We start from the raw sequence: 5,973 nt of genomic DNA, 5'->3' as shown, positions 1-5,973 counted from the left end.
CATGTCCGGCCATTTATCACCCTTTTTTTACCAAGAAAACTTCAGAAAATACAAAGCTTGTCGAAAACGGAAACAACCTGGCATGATGGCATGAATTGGTGATACAAGGTGATGGGGAAAAATTGAGGCCATCTGACGGATGCAAAATATCAGGTGTTCAGGTGTTCAGAAACAAACCCTTCTGGCCACCCGAACACCCTCAGTCTAACATGGTTTTTGTTGTACATTCTACCAATGGTGTGTGTGCCCATAGTAGGCATCCATGCATGGTTAGAATGAATTCGGACACTGTTTGCACGTTACGACACGTTTGGCTATTTATCGACCTTTTTCACCGAGAAAACCCCAGAAAATACATAACTTTTCGAAAGCGAAAACAACTTGACATGGTGGCATGAATTGGTGATACAAGGTGATGGAAAAAAGTTGGGGCCATTTGACGGATGTAACAAGCCAGGTGTTCACAAACTGGCCCTTCTGGCCTACCCGAACACCCTCTGTCTAACATGATTTTTGTTGGACATGTGAGGAGTGACCCCAAATTTTCCACCAAGGTGTGTGCCCGTGGTAGGCATTCATGCCTGGTTTGAATGAATTCTGACACCGTTTGCATGTGGGACTGGTCCGGCCATTTATTCTTTTTTCACCGAGAAAACTCCAAAAAAATACAAAACTTGTCAAAAACGAAAACAACTTGGCATGATGGCATGAAGTGGTGATACAAGGTGATGGAAAAAAATTTGGGACCATCTGATGGATGTCAAAAACCACGTGTTCATAAACATACCCGTCTGGTCTACCCGAATACCCTCTGTCTAACATGCTTTTTTGGACATGTGAGGAATGACCCCAACTGTTGCCACCAATAGTGCGTGCCCATGGTAGTCATCCATGCCTGGTTCGAACGAATTCGGAATCCGTTTGCACGTTGCGACACGTTCGGTCATTTATCGGCCTTTTTTCAACAAGAAAACTCCAAAAAAAATATGAAACTTGTGAAAACCGGAAACAACTTTGCATTGTGGCATGAATTGATGATACAAGGTGTTGAAAAAAATGAGGTCATTTGACGAATGTTGGAAGATGAGGTGCTCACAACTCGCTTGCTCATCCGCCCGCTCGCTTCGCCCGCTTGCTCACACAAGTTTTTCTTGGGTTTTTTGGTTTTTTAATATTGCTGAAAAAAGAATCAGGAAATAAAGTAAGTTCGCAAAAAATAAAAAAACTTCACTGAAAAGCAAAGAAAAGGTCATAGATTTGAAAAAAGGTTCATCAATACTGAAAATGAGTTCATAAAAGTCGAAAAAGTTCTTCGATTTTTTTAAAAAGTTCATCAATCTGAGAAAAAAAATTCACAATTTGAAAAAGTTCATCGAACATCGCACGAGTACACACCTTGCTTGCGTGTTCTTCCACTGCCACATTCCATCTCAGCACCGCTCCGCCCTGTCAGAGTGACCGTCAACTTCAGACAAACAGCACGAGTAAAACGCCGTCAGTTAAGTGCCTCTTTCTCCCTGTCAGTCAGAGTGACCTTGCTTGGAGCTGCGGGATTCACTTTCCCTGTGGATTCCACCGACTGCGCTGGCGATCAACTTCCTCGACGCCGCCCCCATGCCGGCACGGCCGCCGTCGTTGCGAGAACCAAAACTTCGCCGAGAGGCTGCTCCATTTCCACCCAGGCCGTCTGTCAGGCCAGTGCCAACGGATCTGGATGTTCTCAGCTGGCTGGAACTCCTCCCGCAACGGGAACTTCGCCGAGAAGCGAAAATCTTACGAGAAATTCCAATCCAGCGCCTTCCATTCGCGGGTTCGCCGGCGGCGATTTCTCTACAGTCATGCTCTGCTTTTCGCCCTTGCGGGCACTCCGCACTTGCGGCTCACTGGCGCGTTGGCTGAGGCTGTGGGCCAGCGGACGAACACGACGGCCCAGAGTCTGGGAATAAGCAAACGCAGCGACCGGAACGTTTAGTACCACATCGCTCCGCTAGCAACATTGTACGCGGCTTAAATAGCCCAGTGCTGACCTTTTCATCGCCGAGGACGCAGAGTTGATTCATCAGCTCAGCCGAGGCAAGAGCATTCGCTACGCACTTTGTGACCCTAGGTCTCTCCCTTGGAGGTGTGGGGGGTTAGAAGTATGGTGTGATGTTAGTCTTTTTTATTTTCCTAACATTTTTTTACTTTTCTTACACTATTTTTTAACTTCTATTTGGCCAATATTATTTCTTTTTCAATTTACTATTTTGCAGGTTGTGTAACAGGTGAACATGTAAAGTCTAAAAATAAAACATAGGTTTTTTAAACTTTTCCTAATATTTTTATGTTCTTTTATTATCCTTCTTATTATCATAATATTTTTAGTTTTCTCTTTTACTATTTATCAGGTTGTGTAACAGGTGAACATATCAAGTCTAAAGTAAAAAATAAGTTCTTTTTCTTTTTCAAATATTTTCAGTTTTTATTACTATTTTTATTTTATTTTCCGAAAAATATTTCTTCTTTATTTTCCTAATGTTTTTTAACTTTTATTTTACTACTATTTTTTATTATTTAAATTCTACCGATGTTTCCCTTGGAGGTGTGGGGGGTTAGAAGTATGGTGTGATGTTAGTCTTTTTTATTTTCCTAACATTTTTTTACTTTTCTTACACTATTTTTTAACTTCTATTTGGCCAATATTATTTCTTTTTCAATTTACTATTTTGCAGGTTGTGTAACAGGTGAACATGTAAAGTCTAAAAATAAAACATAGGTTTTTTAAACTTTTCCTAATATTTTTATTTTCTTTTATTATCCTTCTTATTATCATAATATTTTTAGTTTTCTCTTTTACTATTTATCAGGTTGTGTAACAGGTGAACATATCAAGTCTAAAGTAAAAAATAAGTTCTTTTTCTTTTTCAAATATTTTCAGTTTTTATTACTATTTTTATTTTATTTTCTGAAAAATATTTCTTCTTTATTTTCCTAATGTTTTTTAACTTTTATTTTACTACTATTTTTTATTATTTAAATTCTACCGATGTTTCCTGCTTATTTATTTTACTATTTTGTAGGTTGTGCAACAGGTGAACATGAAAAGTCTAAAACTAAAAACTATAAATAAACTTTGCTTTATACCTTTTCCTAATATTTCCCTTTTATTAGTTCCAACTACATTATTGTGAGCATTCGGAACCCGTTCCACGCGGTCATCAAATTGGCTGGCTTTGGACCCTCGATCGCAGCAATGAACTCAGCGTCCCACTTAACTTACTTTTGGTACTTTTGAATCTTGTCCCATCTCATAGCTTCACAAGTGAATCTACCTATGGATCCATAAAGTTGATCATTACTTTTCAAATCCTTATTTCATGTGTCCGCCATAGCGCTTATCTATCTCCTGGTCTGATTCATCTTTGGAATGTAACCGGACATATTACAAGGCGAAAAAACAGTGATTTCATCGATTCCGGATTGCCAGTGTCTCCCTTTCCCTCTTTCCTTTCACTTTCCTCGCATAACGAAAGCATGATTTACCCGAGCCGAGTATCTTGTTAGAGTAGTAGATTCCACGCTCGAGATGATGTGTGTGATCGGGCAGGAGATTCTTTTACTCCAAAGCCGTTGCGCAGGTTTGTGTGTGACAACTATGTCGATCAGTTTTTAAAGACGCCCAGAAATTATGTCTACAGATTCCGACAGAGAGTACAAGTGGTGCCATCGGAGGAAGCTGACAACCTCAGAACAAGAATGGAAAAAGGATTGATTGCTCGACGAAGTAGTACCAACAGGATATATTAATCACTAGGTTACGGTAATATGTGCCTGTCTCCGAAAAGAAGGATAAAATGATAGATTAGCAAAGCAGTCACTCCCAACGGCAGATGAAAACGATACCGACACATCTACTAAATCATCTTAACAACCTTGAAGATACGGGATTATATAATAAACTCATTTAGTTGATAGATCATTATTGGATTCTTTTTATTGTGACCAAGATCCATGAAATAGCTCTCTTTATACTACGTTATAACTAGCGGATACTTCCCATTCTTATGTCTTCTTTCCTTATTACGACTCCTGTGCTTAGATAAAATACGACGTTTGAGTTTGGACATAGCCAATTGCTACTTACGGTGCTAGGCCTTGTCAAGCAATGGAAGGCAGACTTGAATGCCAATCAGACATGGCCAGAAGCTTAGATAATATCACTAGTTTCTCTTGTTTATCACTTAATAAATAGTCTTATTTGTCCCAGGGAGCGAGGAGAGAAGATGACAGGTTGAGTAGAGAAAGGTGGGTCATTGTCCCAACGTAGTAGTATTTTTGTTTTGTTTTCAGCTGATCTATATCAAAATAATAGAATAAATAAAGGCAAAGGATTTGGTTCAGTCGTCAAGTACAGATTTCCTTTACCCAGAGTTGGGAACTCTGAATAGTTGTTTGAATACCGACTGCCTTCCTTGCGCTTCAATTCCTCTTATCCAATCCAACTTCCCCTGGGAGCCAAGCAGAAAAGCAAGTCCTCTAGTTATGGATGCAGTACTCACCTCACTAAACTTAGGAAGAACTAATTCAAGTAGAATTACAAATAGCGAGAAGTGGATGAAAAAGGGATCGAGCCTAGCTCGAAAATAGCTGCTCCTTCCCTCTTTCTTGCTTGCTTTACTCGGTATTCAGTGAAAGATTAGGCTTGGTAATTACAGTTACCAATGGTAAGGATTGGCACGTGAACTTCCCTTTTTATCGAGCTCGAAAAAGCAATGGGTGGGTTGGCTGTGAAAGGAGAGTAGAGTTTTTTAGTTTAGTAAGAAAAGTACTGGGTGAGGCTCCTCACATCCATAACATATTATCTGTACTCTTTTTCAAGCATGCCTCTTTTTAATGACTCTCTTTTTCAACTTAATTGTGGCATTTCATTCTGTTATCGACTAATGGTTGACACTGGAGAAGCATTGAAGGCTCCTTCCATAGATTCCAAAGCCCTGTTTGCTATTATCAGAATATTCTGACTCCCTTGTTGTCTTATTGATCTGACCAACCGCAATAACACACATTGCCATTCGGGGTTACGCGAGTCGGAGTATTAAATAAATGGAATATTCCAGCAGGAGCAACCGAACCATCTTCTCGTTGTCCTTCATTCTTCTGACCAATAAAATAGCTCTTGGTCATAAGAATCCAGCCGGAGTTCGAAATCGGAGATAAGAATTGAATCGATTTCAGGCACTTCCCTCAAGCCGAAACCGGAACAGGAAACTTGTAACTTCTAGCCGAGAAGGATAAGAGAGGTTTGTCTTGCTTTGTCTTATAGTGATTGTGTGCCAGGGGTCAGCGAAGAGACGGGACGCTATTGTCCCGGACTACTTGGACTAGTCTACTAGGACTCGGGGGAAGAGACTTGTTTGTGATAGGACGAGAGATCAAGTATAGTGTTCGGTTCAAACTAGGCAACCTCTTCGTTATAAGACCGAGAATAGTATATGCCCCGTCTCACCACTAGCTAGGGCCACCAACATTAGGAAACTAAGGAAGAGTCGTATGGCTAAGGAATTCAGCGCTGATAGAGCTCTTGGGAAGAAGTCAGTATCCCGCTTTCTTTCATTGATATCACAATAACAAGCGACGAAGGGATAGTCTTTCAAGAGAAGATAGGTCTGTTTTTCATTAAGGAATTGCGGCGAGTATTGCTTGTTTCCCAGATCCGGTATCAGGACCTGTCGATAGATGGGATGGACCCACCCGTTTGACTCTTATGAATTGATAGTTAGATACTATTGCTAAAGGAAAGTAAAGATAGTGGTTTGTGTTGCAAAAAGCTAGTTCAAGGTCAGGCTCCGTCAAACAGAGTCGTCAAGAACGAAAAGCTGAAAGAATGATGTGTCAAACAGTGATTGCGCACAGAGGTTAGTTAAGTATAGGAACTATTGTCCCTAACGAGAAGTATGCTGCTGTCCCAATAAAAGGATAGTTGGACGGTATCGA

This window comes from Aegilops tauschii, chromosome 3, assembly GCF_002575655.3.
Source record: "Aegilops tauschii subsp. strangulata cultivar AL8/78 chromosome 3, Aet v6.0, whole genome shotgun sequence".
NCBI lineage: Eukaryota > Viridiplantae > Streptophyta > Magnoliopsida > Poales > Poaceae > Aegilops > Aegilops tauschii.
This window is presented reverse-complemented; position numbering follows the sequence as displayed.